At 34.0% G+C, this 18979-nt stretch overlaps 1 protein-coding gene and 1 long non-coding RNA gene across 5 annotated transcripts in view; one reads left to right on the top strand and one right to left on the bottom strand.

Annotated features, from left to right (window-relative positions):
• The window catches only part of LOC138714816 (uncharacterized), a 141660-nt gene extending 137132 nt beyond the window's left edge, over nt 1-4528 (bottom strand). Inside the window, exon 1 of the long non-coding RNA XR_011336092.1 lies at nt 4291-4528. This is a non-coding gene — a long non-coding RNA (uncharacterized lncRNA). The remainder of the gene's footprint in view (nt 1-4290) is intronic.
• Nucleotides 1-18979, top strand: part of LOC138714812 (uncharacterized) — a 480985-nt gene that overhangs the window by 272935 nt on the left and 189071 nt on the right. The window lies entirely within an intron of this gene.

Below are 18979 nucleotides of genomic sequence, written 5' to 3'. Positions count from 1 at the left end.
AATGTGGTTGGTGGTTCAATTGATGTTATATTGGACGTGTGCGTAATAGAAGTGGAACTCGTTGATTTAGGCCTACATGGTGTATTCAACTTATTCAGAATTTCCGAATGAATAATTTTAAAAGGAATAATTATTGAATGTACAGTTTTCAAATTTGAATGTGGTTGGTGGTTCAATTGATGTTATATTGGACGTGTGCGTAATAGAAGTGGAACTCGTTGATTTAGGCCTACATGGTGTATTCAACCTATTCAGGATTTCCGAATGGTGCTCTTCATTTATTTGTAAATCGGATTTCAGAAGATGCATAGGTATGATCAGTGATTTTTATTAATTCTTGTTCTTGAATGCCAATGCGAGTCATATTTGAAACTGCTGTGCATCGACTGGAGTGGTTTGTAATTTTACACACACACACACTCACACACACACACACACACACACACACACACACACACACACACACACACACACATATATATATATATATATATATATATATATATATATATATATATTTGACGTCCAGACCAGCGCAGTTTCAAATGTTGGCAAACAAAGAAACAAATGCTAGGGACGCGATAAAATTAAACAAATGCAAGGGACGCGATAAAATTAAACAAATGCTAGGGACGCGATAAAATTGTGCGATAAGCAGCCATGATTGGTTGAAATACGTCCTTTCGTACCGTTTTATTGGTCAAAAGTAGTGTGACGTAGTAAGAGTGTAATAGTCAACATAATATCGTCAACAATACTATTTAATCACTTTCCAGCTCTGTATAATTCGATATGAAAGGTTAATTCCGCAAAGAGTTGGAGTTTATTTTCCAATTTACTTTATACTTCCTGTCGAAGTGAGAAATACTCGTAATAATTATACCACCAACAAAACCAGTGCTTAAAAATAAACCATAGCCTGACTTTCACAAATCAATTTTGTTTCAACAACGAGTAAGTTTGAATATCTATATATATAATTTGAACTGGTAATGGAAATTACGGGAAAACGGTGAACGGATTTTAATAAATGACCCCCTCATTTTGAAGCTTGGAAGCCGAAGTTTTTCGGAAAAATAGTAATTTTCAGTGAAATTTCAGTTTTCCTACATAATTTTCCTATTTTCCAAAACCCATCTTTCGTCAGTTTTGAGAACTAATTGCATTTCAAAATAAAACAAAACACACACTACAATAAACAATAGGCTATTACACGAAGGCTATGACCTGCAGGATTGCTGACATATTTAGAGTTCAAATTCAGTTGGTTATTAAAAGCTTCAAGACTCATTAAAAATAATTTACAGGTCTGATTCTGCGGTGTGTAATTTTCTGAGTACAGCTGTGTATTGGATATTAAAATCTACAAAACGTGAGGTAGTTTGATGACATTATTACCATTAGAAATTAATTATTATTATTATAGTTAATGCCATGATGTTAATATATAAACTACAAAACTTGCGTAAGATAATAATATTGTTATTAAAAATCAAATATTTTTATAGTTATTAATCAAGTTGGGTTGGGTCTTTTTTTTATATATTTAATGGCGGTGTGGTGTAGATTCAGTATTGGCTCGAGAGAGCGCAAAAATTACAGTTCCTAAGGAAAGACCAAAAGATATTACTGATAAAATAGGGGGTCTACAAAATTATGTAGTCTCCCGATAATTTCAGCAAGATCTCTTAGCAGGATAAAATGATTTTACCTTCTACATTTCAAGCTCTACATGCAGCAGCTATACCAAGATGCTATGTCTATTGTTCGAAAGCATAGCAAACCTGACATTTTTTTAACTTTCGCCTACAATCCACAATGATTTAGAATAGCTATTGCTTTACTTCCACATGAAAGACCCACTGATCGTCCTGACATTGTTACTTTGCGTTTTCGCGTTGAAATTCAAAAACTGAAGGTGGATAGGTTCAAGACATAAAAAAACCATTTAGAGGCAGTATGTTTCATTATTATGGAAGCAAATATCTTTCAAAATGTCTGGTATTCTTCATTTAAAATAAATCTTAAAAATTTTATTTGAACGTCTAATGAATTTAGTTTGCAGCATTTGCTGCACAAGCCACTAGTTATGTTTATAGGCATCGGGTCTGATGTGCTTCGTCAGATCGACTTTGATAACATCATCAATACTTTCTCTGTGATGGAAGTGCGAAAGAAAGGTTTATAATTCACAATTAATATGCATGTATTTTGATTCCAGTAATTTATTGTTTTCTGAATTGTAACATTTCATTTAAAATTAATTTTAAACTAAACATGACCTGTATTGGTTTGGTTTATTATATATAATAGATCACAGACACATTACATACAACAATTTTACACAAAGATATATTATTATTTAAATACAATTTCTACGTTTTACCTATTAACATATTTGTTTTGTCTTGCACTAGCTTAACATGACCTATATAATAGCTGCTCATAAACTTTTTGTGGGAGTTGGGGGCGGCAAATTTTAGCGCTACCTAGCGTCGGCACTACAGTATCAGCGTATTCTGAGTCTCAGCGCTGAGCAATCCAATGGGATCACGGTGTTCCGAATTCCAACGATGACGTCACTGATGCTCCACCGGTGTCGCACTGGTTCCATCAGCTTGCAGTGGCAGTCTCCATCAGCCGCCATCAGTGAATCTGATTGGTTCTTGTATAGGGCGGGAATTAGCAGACGAATGACATCGTGCACTGTTTTGTCATGGCGGTGTGTTCTGCTGTATTGTTTGTAATGAGCACAACGTGAAAACAATATGAAGTGTTTGCGGGAAAAACGATGAATGTCACAGTTTTCTTAAGCTTGATGTCATTATCTAATTCAATGGATCACTGCGAAATTTAATGTTGTTCTTATGAAAGATGGTAAAAAGGAGAATTATCACCACGAATACAGTAATCCTTTCCTTTATTTTCTATAGAAACAGCACTACATCTTGCAGTTATAGACTCAATTAGATCGTTATGTAATCCTTAATAGAAATGTGACATTCATCGTTTTTCCCGCAAGCTCTTCATATGTTAATGGCTTATGAGCAAACTTGTCAACTGACTAGTTATTACTACCGGTTCAAGAAATAAATTGTTTATGCTCTCTTTTATTTGAACGAGATGGCAGTACGGAAATTTCGCAAAATCTTGCTAGCGTAGCACAGGCAACAACTTGTTTATCCGCCATGATAGCCATCGTACCTTCCATCAGTTTTGTTCCTATTTCGCTGCATCGTGACGTCATTGTTGTCCACCGGTCCGGTGAGATTCGGAATATGCTGTATATCTAAATCCGGCCCTGCCTACCCCGTTATCTCCTGGCTTTGTTGGCTTATGTTTGATGCCTTATTGGTGTCACTTATGAGATTACAGCCTATCTTACTTATCTGTGGCACGCTAAGTATACCTCTTCATAGAACATCTTGTTATTCATCATCTTTTACAGTATCCACCTCGCGTCAATGGGATTGCTTGTCACAAAGTATTAGGGGCTGCAAGACAATAAACACCTTTAAAAACAGCTTAAAAGATAACCTTAATAGCATTTCACTCCAATCTTACTGATTTAAACTATCACTGACTACATTGTTACTTCATTCTTTAGACATCATCCTGATAGTGCTGTATTTTCAAAATTGTCTCATAATAATCTCTTTCTATTATCTAATATTATTTGAACTATATTAACATTCTATGTATTTTAGTTTAATTCTGCTACACAGTTTATTTCAGTGTCTAATTAATAGTTCATAGTATTTTGTTGTTTAATTCGTATATAACTCTTGTATACATGTAACTCTCACTTAATGAAACTGTTGAATTTTTTGTAAGTTCATGCATATATATATATATATATATATATATATATATACACACTTTTTGCTGGTTGAGTGGAAGAGAAGGCCTTACGGCCTTAACTCTGCCAGCTAAAATAAATCATTATTATTATTATTATTATTATTATTATTATTATTATTATTATTATTATTATTATTATTATTATTATTATTATCTTGTGACTGTTAAGGGGAGAGGATGGTATTTTTTTTTTTTTACTTTTTTCCTATTTGGTGTAAAATATTAATTTTTTGTATGTAGAGACCTCATAGCTGTAGCAACTCAACCAAAAATAAATATTTTGAAAAAAAAAATTATTACGGGGCCCAGATTTGAAAAAAAAAATATACTCAATGCAGTATTTTACTAAAACCGATATATCTAAACCATTTTTAAAGGTAGATTCATCCAGTTTTTTGCAATGTACATGCAAAAGCGTTCTCTACAAACTATCTGTAACAGAATTTTGATATTAGTCCCTACGTTTGTAAAATAAACAATTAAATTTAATAACACTTTTCTTAATTCCTTTCTTGCAAACAAATGGACGTAGTATTAAAATTAAATCTGAACAAAATTCTGCTACAGAGAAAAGTTTCCTAATAGTCTAAAGAATGTGTCTTCTAAATTTCATACATGTATCTTTAATAGTTCAGAAATTATATCCTTTTTTGTCTGGCAATGTAGCAAAAAATGAAGTTAACGTAAACCGATAAAAGGGGGCAAGTGATTTAAAAATCCATAGCGCAGGAAGTTTAAAAATGGTGTCTCAACATCCGATAAGGGGACAAATACCCACGAAATGTTATGCAATGCATTCCACACATATCAAAGGGTATTTTAAAGATTTTTTTTTTGAAAATTTGATTTACCGGAAACAACACTAAAATGGGGCGTGTGATTTAAAAATCCATAACGCAGGAAGTTTAACAATGGCGTCTCAACATCTGATAAGAGCACAAATACCCACAAAATATTATGCTATGCATTCCACACATCACAGAGTATTTTAAAGAATTTTTTTTTTAAATTTACTCATTTTTCACCAAAAAAAAATACCATCCTCTCCCCTTAACTAAACAAACAGCCAATTCGTTAAGAGGACCCTCATTACAGAAGATATATATATATATATATATATATATATATATATATATAACAGTCGACCTGGTTGGCAAGTTGGTATAGCGCTGGCCTTCTATGCCCAAGGTTGCGGGTTCGATCCCGGGCCAGGTCGATGGCATTTAAGTGTGCTTAAATGCGACAGGCTCATGTCAGTAGATTTACTGGCATGTAAAAGAACTCCTGCGGGACAAAATTCCGGCACATCCGGCGACGCTGATATAACCTCTGCAGTTGCGAGCGTCGTTAAATAAAACATAACATTTATATATATATATATACTAATAATAAATCTGTAGCCGAAATTTTTCTGGTAATTTTCGATTTTCCAAAAATAATTGGTCCTAACATATATAATTAACCGCCCTGAAACCGAAAATCGCTCTTTTGAAATTTTTGTTTGTATGTCTGTCTGTCTGTCTGTCTGGATGTTTGTTACCTTTTCACGTGATAATGGCTGAACCGATTTATATGAAAATTGGAATATAAATTAAGTTCGTTGTAACTTAGAATTTAGGCTATATGGCATTCAAAATATTTTATTTAAAAGGGAGGTTATAAGGGGGCTTGAATTAAATAAATCGAAATATCTCCCTTATTATTAATTTTAATGAAAAATATTGCATAACAAAAGTTTTTTTTTAAATAATTTCCGATAAGTTTTATTCCATGCAAAAGTTTGATAGGACTGATATTTAATGAGATAAATGAGTTTCAAAATTACAATAACAACTGCCATCTAAGGCGGTGTAATGAAATAAAAAACAAATGACTTCGTCTATAAGGGGCCTTGGACAACAACAATCGAAAGCTATAAAACATAGCCTACAGAGAATGTTCCTGTGTTTGTAATATCGGAAGCTAAATTAACGGATTTGTATAATTAATTATTAATTCACCATTGGAAAGTGTAGTTTCTCTAGATGGACATAATGCTATAATGTTATTACAGTAACTTCTGAGTGAATCGAGGATAAGTGAGATTAAAATAGCTTCTTATGCACAGAAAACTTGATAGGCATTCGTTTCCTGTATTTCCTAAAATAACTTTTATGACCAAATGAGTGGTCTCTGGACCAAAATGATCGCATTTTAATTTGTTTAATACAATTTAAATTAAGTAACATAATAAACGATTTATCCTTCTATCAAACACGAATGTTCCCTGGATCAAATGTCCTATTTTAATTATGTAATTACTTTATATTTATTTCTAACGGGTGCAGCGGAGCGCACGGGTACGGCTAGTATATATATATATATATATATATATATTTGTGTGTATACTGGTTTCTGTATATTGACTTGCACTGATCAATTGATTGGGATCAGCTGAACTTTGAACCGTCTTTCACTATGACGTACTTTCCCCCAAAAATAGGGTTGAGTAGGCTTAGGTATGAGAGCAGATTAGAAGGACGACAGAGAGCGGGAGTAAGTGATTCCTGTCATCAAAATACACACGAGTATGCTACCTGAACTGGAAATATGAGTGTTGAGAAAAAAAAAGTCAATTTTCAGCAAAAACTTTGCATAAATAAAAAAAAGAGAAGTATTAGTTATTTTTGTTGTAGTTAGCATTCAGCGGGAGGACACTCAACGCTCTTACACGAACGAAAAGTGGAGTCTGCCGTCAGCTGTCCGATTTTTTCAGTGCTTGTCCGATAATATAATAGGCCTACACAGGGTGGAAGCGATATAACTGTTCTGATTGAAGGGGACAGTAGAATACAAACTTATTATGCGTTTTGCAATTAAGTGCATGGTTAATTAGAAAAGTAAGTTGAAGATCTGTGTAGTTTGCAACATCGCATCGCTTGCTCACCCACGAAAATAATATGCAACGGTCTCAATAGCAACGTTCTATCTCTTAGTCATTACTGGACCATGGAACTTTATGTACTAATTTCATTTCATTTAGTAAAGACAAAGTATATGATTATGTCTCGTGACCAGAATATTGTACGAAATGGAAATATAAAAATTGGAGATTTATCCTTCGAAGAGGTGGAAAAATTCAAATATCTTGGAGCAACAGTAACAAATATAAATAACACTCGGGAGGAAATTAAACACAGAATAAATATGGGAAATCCCTGTTATTATTCGGTTGAGAAGCACTTATCATCCAGTCTGCTGTCCAAAAATCTGAAAGTTAGAATTTATAAAACAGTTATATTACCGGTTCTTCTGTATAGTTGTGAAACTTGGACTCTCACTCTGAGAGAGGAACATAGGTTCAGGGTGTTTGAGAATAAGGTGCTTAGGAAAATATTTGGGGCTAAGCGGGATGAAGTCACAGGAGAATGGAAAAAGTTACACAACACAGAACTGCACGCATTGTATTCTTCACCTGACAGAATTAGGAACATTAAATCCAGACGTTTGAGATGGGCAGGGCATGTAGCACGTATGGGCGAATCCAGAAATGCATATAGAGTGTTAGTTGGGAGACCAGAGGGAAAAAGACTTTTAGGGAGGCCGAGACGTAGATGGGAGGATAATATTAAAATGGATTTGAGGGAGGTGGGATATGATGATAGAGACTGGATTAATCTTGCACAGGATAGGGACCGCTGGCGGGCTTATGTGAGGGCGGCAATGAACCTTCGGGTTCCTTAAAAGCCATTTTTTGTATTTGTTTGTTTTTAGTGTTCTGCCTAAGGGTAGGTCTTTCGCTGCAAACCCAGCTTTCTCCAATCTTTCCTATTTTCTGCCTTCCTCTTTGTTTCGTCATATGATCATATGATCCATATCTTAATGTCTATCATCTGATATCTTCTACCCCGAACTCTTCTCCCATTCACCATTCCTTCCAGTGCATTTTTCAGTAGACAATTTCTTCTCAGCCAGTGACCCAACCAATTCCTTTTCCTCTTCCTAATCAGTTTCAGCATCATTCTTTCTTCACCCACTCTTTCCAACACAACTTTATTTCTTATTGTCTGCTCCATTCTTCATATCCACATTTCAAATGCTTATATTATTTTCTCTTCACTTCGTCGTAATATTCACGTTTCTGTCACGTACAATGGCACACTCCATACAAAGCACTTCACTAGTCTCTTCCTCAGTTCTTTCTCCAGAGGTCCGCAGAAGATGTTCCTTTTTCTATTAAAATCTTCTTTTGCCATTGCTATCCTCCTTTTCACTTCCTGGCTGCAGCTCATGTTGCTGCTTATAGTACACCCCAAGTATCTGAAGCTGCCCATGGTCTTCGTCTTATATGCATTTATCTTCGTCCCATACCGCTCACAGCTGTCATTTAGCTCCGGTAGCATATCCTTTAGTATCATTTCCTCTTCTGCTAACAACGCCATATCATCAGAAAATCTTATACAATTTATTCTTCTTCCTCCTACTATCACTCTTCCCATGTTCTGAAAACAGTTCTTTACTAAATCCTCCAAGTAGATGTTGAACAGGGTAGGTGATAAAGGGCATCCTTGACGTACTTCACTTCCGTCTGACATTTCTTGTCCTATCCTGACTTTCACTCGTTTCATATAAAAGTTACTGAACAGTTTTCTCTCTTTCCAATCCACTCTATCAGAAGCCTGTTCTATGTCCACAAATACTACATACATTTGTTTATTTTCTTTAGATATCTTTCGCCGATTGTCCGTAGCAGTCCAATTGCATCTCTCGTACCAAACCTTGAAAATATGCGTGTAATTGTGCAGGAAAAAGAGTTGAAATATGCTCTAAAATTGAAATACATGCAGTAAAAATACATTTTAGAGGTTTAATAATGGAATATAATTGAAAATAATTTAAAGTAATAAGCGTTGAGAAGCCATATTGCACAGAAAACGATTTTCCCCCAGTAAGCCATTTGTAAGTAAGTATTATAGTTTTTTAATGGTATTCGAAGTTTTGTGTCGAACTACCAGCAGCTGTGAAATGAGATCGTTGAAGAGGATTTTTTTTTTAAATTGATTGCTTCTCTGAACATTTGTCCATGTGTAACAAGGGAGACTTCAAAGTAATGACTGCTTATTCTTTAAGAAGAGCGTGTCTTTGTGAAAATTGTTTTGTTTAAAAAGCGGTAAAAGTTAGTCTCTAAATTATAGCCAAGAATAGACGTAATTATGTAAACAAATAATCATCTTTCCTCTGCTGTTTTATTAATGTGGAAAAGAAACGACTCATTTACATTAATTCAGTAGGTCAGTCTTACGAAAAGCCGCTCAATGTATCGAAACTCGTTTACGAAGTCAAGGTTTTTTTGTTTCCTTTGTTGTGGTCAGTTATCATGACCCTAATATTTGTCAGATTGCGTCGTTGAGGTCTCGCGCTTCCTCACGGAGCTATGATAACAAAGTTGAGGAGATTTGAATTGAGAAAAAAGAATAAAAAAACAGACTGTCCTATGTGTCGTATATTTCCAGTGGAAGAAAAAAGCGTGTGCTGCCTCTAAGCGCTGCAGATGTGAGAGTTCTTAGTTGTAAACGTGAAATAATACCACAGTCTAGTATATACAGTCACGAAGCTTGAGTTATGAGGGTGCTAGGAACACTAGACTGTGCCGGTACAATTTCGCATTGTCTGTAATGAGGCGATCCTAGTGGTTAGCAACTACCTATGGATGCATATTTATTACATATTGAGCTTCGTGATTATATATACTAGACTATGGTAATAGTTTTAAATGTTCCTCAATTAGAGACGATAAATTAGGTTCAAATTTAACACTTTTATACTAAACACTTTTCAGAATTAAAAAAGGAAATAATTGGTTTATGATGGGTAAAGTGATAGGAAATCAATTGTATTTTATATTTAGAATATTCATTAATGACGCCAATAAGTTATTCGAAATTCTAATGAGTAATAAAAGTAATTATAGAGAATTTTATTCATTTGGAAATTAATACTATATTTAACGGAGCGAAGATGGATGAAATTTGCTTTTTATATACATTTTAAGCTAAATAATTAATTTTTTTACACATGGCCTTATTGAAATTAATAATGATTTGTTCAAGTTTGTCCACACCTGTAGAGTAACGGTTAACACGTCAGCCGCGAAACCAGGTGGCTCGAGTTCGATTCCCGGTCGGGGCAAGTTACCTGGTTGAGGTTTTTTCCGGGGTTTTCCCTCAATCCAATATGAGCAAATGCTGGGTAACTTTCGGTGCTGGACCCCGAACTCATTTCACCGGCATTATCACCTTCATCTCATTCAGACGCTAAATAACCTGAGCTGTTGATAAAGCGTCGTAAAATAACCTACTAAAAAAATGTTCAAGTTTCATGTTTATAGGTTCAGTAATTTAAGAGTTATTTATATTTAAGAAAATAAATAAGTAAATAAATAAATAAATAAATAAATAGGTAAATAAGTAAATAAAAAGTAAGTAAATAAATAAAAAGGAAATAGGTACCGTAAATTAATATGTAAATAAGCAAATAAACACAGAAATAAAGAAATTAGCAAGTGAATAAATAAATAAATAAATAAATAATTTGTATATTTTCAAAATGCTTCTTCTCCCCCAAATTTTAAGCATAATGGCTGAAATTCGTCCTACAATACCGTTAATGTCTTTAGTAAGTTTCTATTTTCTCACATTAAGGGGACAATATGGTGAAATAATGCTGAAAAATGAAGAGAATCCACATTTTTTGTTTCTATGATCGTAATTAATATATTTCAGACTGTTTTAAATGATCTGGCCATATAATCAAATGTGGCCAAACATGAGTGGGTTGTGAGAAATATTTTTTCAATTATTTTTAATGCTGTTTTCTCAACTTTAAATTTTTAAGCAGTTTATTGAATAAAAAAAGCTTCTCGCACAACAGTTATTGTCAGATTGGTCTGGAACTTGTAACAGGTCAATTATATGTTGATAAATAAAATTGAATTAAAATTTGTATAAAAATATTAAGTTCCTTCAGAGCATATTCATATTACACTTAGATTAACATCCTATGTTGTAATGGTAAATTCATAAAAAAAAAAAAAAAAAAAAAAAAAAAAAAAAAAAGAAAAAGATTGTGAGAGACTATTTAGACTGAGCTCAAAAAGCTAATTAATTTTTATTCTCGTGACTGTTTTCAAGATTTTGAGCAAATATTAACTAAAAATTTTGACGCAAGGAGCCTTTTTTTTGACGTCAATATAAAATATATTTAAAAAATATCATTTCAAAACTATTAGCCCTAATGGCACAAATTTTGTACATATGATAGTATTTTAGGCCTATGTATGTAGTTTAAATTTCACAAATTTTGGATGAAAATTGTAGAAGTTTTAAAAATCATGTGTATCCTCTTAACAGAAATTGTGACGTCCATATTTCTCCAATGTTTCTCTTTAATGTTTCACGATAAAAGATTATTAGGCTTAAAATCTCGTTTATGGTGTAATAATCATGATGAAGATCTGGAACACCTTCTATACTGTCCATCCATAAACCACAAAAGAAGTAAATTAAAATCTTCAGTACCCAGTTGCAGAAGACACAGGTCTGCAGTATATGAAGGGTTCAGAACCATATTGGGCCAAGCGCCATTTATTAAGACCGTAGAAAACAAGGATTAAAATTAAGTTATTTCCATAATTCAATGGAAACATATAGCAAGTAATATAAAGTATACACATTAAAACTAAATGATATGTCAATCTTCATTAAACTATAGTATTTACTTAACTTTAATCCTTGCTTTGTCCGTTTTTAATAAATGGCGCTTGGCCCATAATGGCTCTGAACCCTTCATATATTGACTACACTCCAACTCTGGCTACTAACAACAGGCATCTATAATGAATACCGATCAAAATACCCCTCATTTCTTATGAAAAACAGAAACTGAATAGCCTACAGTGGACTATAGTGGACTTTATGTTGTCAGCAAACAGCTGGATACATTAAAAAGATTGATTCATTGATTGATTTGATTGATTGAAGATGATGATACTAAAAATGTGTTTGTTTTTTTAATCACAAATAGGATTTATTACAATAACTAAAACAATACTGTATCCTTCGTATAATCAAAAAACGAAAGTTTGCTTTTCTCTATTATTAATGGCTTATCTGGAACACATTCTTCTATACTGTCCATCCATAAACCACAGAAGAAGTAAATTAAAATCATCAGTATCAGTTGCAGAAGACACAGGCCTGCAGTATATGAAGGGTTCAGAATCATATTGGGCCAAACGCCATGTACTGAAACCTAGAAAACAGGGATTGAAATTAAGTTATTACCATAATTCGATGGAAACATATAGCAAGTAATATAAAGTATACACATTGAAACTAAATGATACGTCAATCTTCATTAAACTATAGTATTCACTTAACTTTAACCCTTGCTTTGTCCGTTTTTAATAAATGGCGCTTGGCCCACAATGGCTCTGAACCCTTCATATATTGACTACACTCCAACTCTGGCTACTAACAACAGGCATCTATAATGAATACCGATCAAAATACCCCTCATTTCTTATGAAAAACAGAAACTGAATAGACTACAGTCAGCAAACAGCTGGATACATTAAAAAGATTGATTGATTTATTCATTGAGTGATTGAAGATGATGATACTGAAAATGTGTTTGTTTTTTTTTTAATCACAAATAGGATTTATTACAATAACTAAAACAATACTGTATTCTTCGTATAATCAGAAAACGAAAGTTTGCTTTTCTCTATTATTAATGGCTTTCAGAAGTCTGTGATGGTAATTTATCAGTCGCGGCAGACGAAACTTGTTAAATTGTAACCGAATCCGCTGCCTGACGTGACGCAGTGCCGCCAACAGTTATAGGACGCATTTAAATTGTATGCTCTACCACCTGAGATCTATAATTTACTGTAATTAGTGAAAAAGAACTTTATTTTCACGAGTCATTCAAGTTTATAACTAAAGAATTCAGAATATTATGTAACGTGGTTCTTTTAATGTTAACATTAGAACAGGGGTTAGATATTATTAAAAATATGGCGTATTTCTAAATTTTGTCGCTGATCTCATTTTCGGATTGAAAGTATACGTAGTTCATTGGCTGTTAGTAAGTATTTAAATTGAAGTTAATTGTAATCCCACTAGAGCGAAATATTTTCGTTATAAATAGGTTCTCCCTCATCGCAGGTTCCTCAGTTGCGTACTTGTACAAACAGTAGGCCTACTGTAAACAGTGTTTTTTGCACGATAGTGTGTTTTCTCGTTGTTACGGCAAACGGCCGCCACGCTTGAAAGTTGATTTTATTGAATTCAGAGTTGCCAACCTAGATAAGTATGTTGAAATATTACAAATAACTACTCTAGTGTTGTAACGAAAACCGCCGCCTTCTATGTATGCTACAATGCATGTAAAATTCATACGCAGAGGCAGTGTTAATATTTAACATACATTATACGAAACAAATCACTGCATTTGAAATGTACTGAACTTCATTCAACAAATTCCACAATTTGGGACATCTGGCCTACATCTACGACTGACCACTAGGATGCAGAATACAAAGCAGAGGTTAAATTAAAAAATACAATATGATTGCGGAGAGAATACGGAACAATGATAAATTTAAAAATAAAGTACAGTTTGATTTCGGAGAAATATGAGATGTAAGTACATTGAAGAGTAATGAAATGAAGTAAAAAAATATATATATATTACATAGTATTATACAAGTGATTGTGTAAAATGGATAATGCATCTCTCAATAATAATAATAATAATAATAATAATAATAATAATAATAATAATAATAATAATCAGGGAACGGATTTATATGGACTAAAAATATATGAAATATGTAAATATATATGTAGTTATTTTTACCAAAATATGGAATTAAATATGGATTTTTACCAAAATATGGAATTAAATATGGACTTAAAATTATAAAAAAATGACTATGTACGTTAAATATTGGTACATTTTAATCAAACTAAACAAAAAATATAATGGACGTACCTTATCTTCCAATGTAGTTTCAACAAAACACAATTTTTATTGTCTGTTACCATAACAATAGGTTACAAACATTTCTTTCAAGTGCTGAAAAGTGAATCTTCTTCTATTGTCTCTGAGGATAGATTTATACTGACTAAAAGAGCGTTCGACGTCACAAGAAGTAACTGGTACATAATTCAATTTCACAATGTCTGCTGGGGATAAGTCCAAGTTAATCTTCACTGTTGATTCACCACTCATCACAGCAACAACCTTTTGTAGTTCTTCATATCCAGGGTTTTTTGAAAGTACAGTGTCCACCTTAGCTCTTACTGCATCTGCAACTTTACCTCTACCACGATTCAGTTGTTCCACAGTACTATTTATAATTTCAAAACTTTCAGATAGTGAAAGGTGCCTATTTTGGAGACTTTTGAGCGTTTTTATGATGCATGAAAATGTATGCTGAATGTGAGCTAAGTCATTCTTCACACTTATGTCACAGGTAACTGTTTTCGCAGTATCAATTGAGACTGCATCTTCAGAGTCCAATGCAAGGAGAACATTGTTAATAGAGTCTATATGTTCGGCATAATATTCAACTGCTTCTAGCCATGTACCCCATCTAGTTAAAATTGGCTTTGGTGGCAATGGAATTTCAGGGTACATTTCTTTCAACACGTTAACTCTACTGGGAGCTTTGAGAAATACTTTTTTCACTGATGAAATCAACAAATCTACTTTAGGGAAATTGTCTCTGACCACTTCTGCCACACGATGAAATGCATGCGCCACACAAGTAAAATGAGTCAATTTAGAATATACAACAGATAATGCTTGTCCAGCTTTGACCATATAAGGGGCAGCATCGCTAATAAAGAATAACACATTATCGTACATAATACCCTTTGGCCACAGGATACCCATAGCTTCGTTGAACAGTTTAACTATAGTTTTGTTATTGCACTTTTCTAGAACATCACAATGTAAAAGAATTCGTTCAGAATATTGTTCACTTAACAAACCGATAACTACATTACCAACAAGTCTACCTTCTTTGTCGGGAGTCTCATCAATGGAAACCCAAATTGAACTATCTTTAATTTCATCTCTTATCTTCTGTATTGTCTCATCGTAGATGGATGGAGCATACGTCTTCCTAAGTGTTGACTCATCCGGGATTGTATGTTGAGTATATTTTTCAAGGAATTCCCTGAAGACCTTATTCTTTAGTTTGTAGAGAGGAATATCAGCAGAGATGAGAGAACGGCACAGGTCGATGTTAAACTCAGATCTTACATTCGATGTTGTTGGTTGTGTTAAAAACAATTGTCTCTGCTTGGAATTTAGTTGTTTGTTGGCCTGATGTTTACTAGTTGTAATGTGTTGTTGCACCAGGAACTTTTGTGTAGATGATACTGCACACTGACACAAATTACAAAATAATATTTTATTGTCAGTTGATAAACCATCTTCTTTAAATTCTGAAATGTAACTTGTTAGTTTTGATTTTAAATTGACTGAATGACGTACTTTTGGCATATTTACCGTCTTTATAGTATGATTTACAAAACTGAACCTATGTGTACTCTGACTGGCATTTAACTGTTGAGCTGCACAACTGAAGTCTGTTAAAAATTTTAAATTAAATTAATACAGTTTTGTAACTTACTTTCCCATTGTTGATAGGACTGCTAATTTTCAAATAACTCTGATGTTAAAGGGATTACTGAACATGTGTTTAAATCTCTATTGTTGAAATGTATTTTTAAAAGTTAATGGAATTTTGTTTTGTTTTATTGTTAAACCTAATATAATATGGACTGTTTTATATGAAATATGGAAAATATATGGAAATTAACGAAAATATGTACTAAACTCTAAAATATGGAAAAATATGGAAAATAAAAGTAGGATTTTTCAACCCTACACATTGTGAAACATAAAGATAATGCAAAATATAAATTATATTAGCTTTATAAGTAAATATGTATTTACATATAAATCCTTTCCCTGATAATAATAATAATAATAGCCTAATGTGTCCCTTGAAGGGCAAAGGCCTCCTGCTAGAGGGTAGCTCTGTTTCACTAACGCGGTGACCTACTCCGCGTTAGATTGTGTCTAGTGTTTCTTTGTCTGGTTGGAGTTGATTTCGCTGTCACTTTTATTAATTTGATTTCACTAACACTTTTATTATATTGAATGCACTATCACTGAGTCAACTTGGGATGTTGTTTGTGGCTGGCACTGTCTTCATTTGTAGTCGACTTCCAATTGTTCTCCATGTTCTCCTGCTTCTTGCTATTCTGGACCATTGCTGACCTGCTTGTGTTGTGTAGAAGTCTGCCCACCTCTTCCTTGGTCTGCCTCTGTGCCGGTCTCCTGTGCGCGGGTCCCGCATGGTGGCTCTGTATCTCCATCTTTCGTCTTTCATCCGCGCGATGTGGCCTCCCCACTTCCACTTCAATGATCTCTCAATACCATTCAACAGATTTTGTTAATGTCCTCACTAGAAAATTTAAGAGAAAGGAGAATGGTTTTGGTTAACTTTAATGAAGTTCCCCTATCGCCAAAAAGAAGTCCTTTCACTTCCCATGTATTAATATTCATTTTGTATCTCTCACTGAAGTGAGGAATACATGGGTTGTAAATAGACTTCTTTTCATCGTTAACGTTATTGACTTGTTGATCATCCTTCTCAAAACGGACAGTGGGGTCAAGAATGAGGCTTCTTTGATTCCGGCGATCGTTGGCTATAATGTCTGCTCTTCTCGTTGACCCATTCTCAGCCAAGCAGTGCACTTCTTCGTAAACCTCCCACTTTGCTTTCCGAAGAAGCCTTCCGAAGAGTGGTTGCGATGGAGCTTCTCACTTTATGATGGCGATTGTTCCTCAGTAGTTCTCCTTTATGGCAATAACCCAAAACATGCCCAAGGGTTTCTACTTCGCTGCATCCTGGATGACGACAGTTTTGATCTTGAAAGGGACGACCTGGCACAGATCGTACTGCTGCAATGTTTGTGGACATCTTTATGGTATTGGTCCACTCTGAGGATGACATCCCTCTTCTATTATTAACCCAAGAGTTGTTTTTTGGATCTTCACTTAACAAAAATAAATACAAATTATATTAATTGAATACGTAATATTACAAGTACCTGAATCATGTTTATTCCTTCACATTGAAGTTGATGGTGAAGTTTGTACGTTGGCCAGATTGCTAACATCAGTCAACTGTTCATGGTGTAACGTACGTACTGTATATAAAACAATTCAAACGTCACTTAACAAAAATAAATAAAAATTACTCCAATTGAACACCAGCTATTATATGCACCTGGATCATTTTTACTCCTTCACATTGAAGTTGATGGTGAAGTTCGTACGTTGGCCAGTTTGTTAACATCAGTCAGCTATTCATAGTGTAACGTATACATACTGTATATTAAGAATTTTTAAATATTATTTTCAAACTATCTTGCAAAAAATATGTAGGCTACAATACACGTTTGTGAAGTACATTACAAAATTTCGGAAATTGAAAAACGCGTTCTTCTCGTTTTTTCAAATATTTTGTCGATTTTGTGAAAAGCACTTCCCAACCTTGTATCAGAATATACTAGTTCACCTCATCTATCATATACATCATATGTAATAGCTACCGGCATTAGGGGGGTAGAATTCCTACTTGGTCTGTTGGGCTGGTTGGGGCTTTTCCGAGATTTTCCCCAAACTTAAGGCAGAAGCTTTGTAATGTTAATATAATTGTACTACTACTAATATGTGTGTTTGTGTCTAATACCTCCCACTTGCGTTATGTATGTGTGTTTTTTATCTAATGTTTATTTTATTATTTATTTTGCTAATAATTGTAACGTAAAATATAATATATACAGAAAAATTTTAGCTCGCCCCTGAAAGAGTAGAACTCGTGCTTAGGGGCGGATTCCTGAATTGAAATTAAGAAGTAGGGTAAACTGTATAGTGATTGACCACTTAAGCTAATGAATAATAAAACAATGAAATAGCGGAAAACAGTGGTAACTTATTGAGAGAATTTTAAAGGCATTGGGTCAAGTGAAGATTCAGAAACAAATCAAAATCAATAAACAAAAGAAAAAATAAAATTTTAATGCCAAGATAAATTAAATAAACACAACAAGTCCACTTTTACAGTTATTGACCGTCTACTGCACAGTTATTGACCACACGCTTATTAGTGATTGACCGTCTACTGCACAGTTATTGACCACACGCTTATTAGTGATTGACCGTCTACTGCACAGTTATTGAATACTCATTTATTAGTGATTGAACAACACATTTTCACAATTTTCACTTTTTTCTTGTCTGTTTCGTTTCTCTTCTTCTGATCTTTTTCATTAAGAACTATTCGCCACCGGCGTAGCTCTGTCGGCAAAGGTGTTTGCCTGCCGATCCGAAGTTTCGTTCGGGCGCGGGTTCAATTCCCGCTTGGGCTGATTACCTAGTTGGGTTTTTCCGAGGTTTTGCCCAACCGTAAGGCAAATTTCAGGTAATCTATGACGAATCCTCGGCCTCATCTCGCCAAATACCATCTCGCTATCATCAATCCCATCGACGCTAAATAACCTCGTAGTTGATACAGTGTCGTTAAATAACCAAGTTAAAAAAATAAGAAAAGAACTCTTCTCGCTGCCTTTTCTTTCATTTCTTATTCGCTTCCTTTCTTCTCTTGCCTCTTCTTCCATTTTTCTCTTTTGTGCCTTATCAGAAGCAAGTGTGTGTCATTTCTCTGATGTTATTACAAATGGCTTCACCCAGCACTGGACGAGGACCAAAGAACACTTTTCCTTCAACGGGATATTTGTTTCTGGACGCTAAGGTTGCTTTTAGGACACCAAACTTCTTGGCAGCTTCATTTAAATCAAATCCACTGCGGACAGGTTCTGTAGCGTTTCGTAAAGCTTCCCCTGTATAATGCACTTTACCTGGCTTAGGCATTATAATATAGTATCAGTCCTGTAAAAATCCCCATCATTTAACCGATAACATATATAGAATTGAAGCACATTGGTCATTATTCTAACAAATAATTTATGAACGACCAATCACTGTAGTT

Source organism: Periplaneta americana, chromosome 15 (genome assembly GCF_040183065.1).
Source record: "Periplaneta americana isolate PAMFEO1 chromosome 15, P.americana_PAMFEO1_priV1, whole genome shotgun sequence".
Classification (NCBI taxonomy): Eukaryota; Metazoa; Arthropoda; class Insecta; order Blattodea; family Blattidae; genus Periplaneta; species Periplaneta americana.
This window is presented reverse-complemented; position numbering and strand designations above follow the sequence as displayed.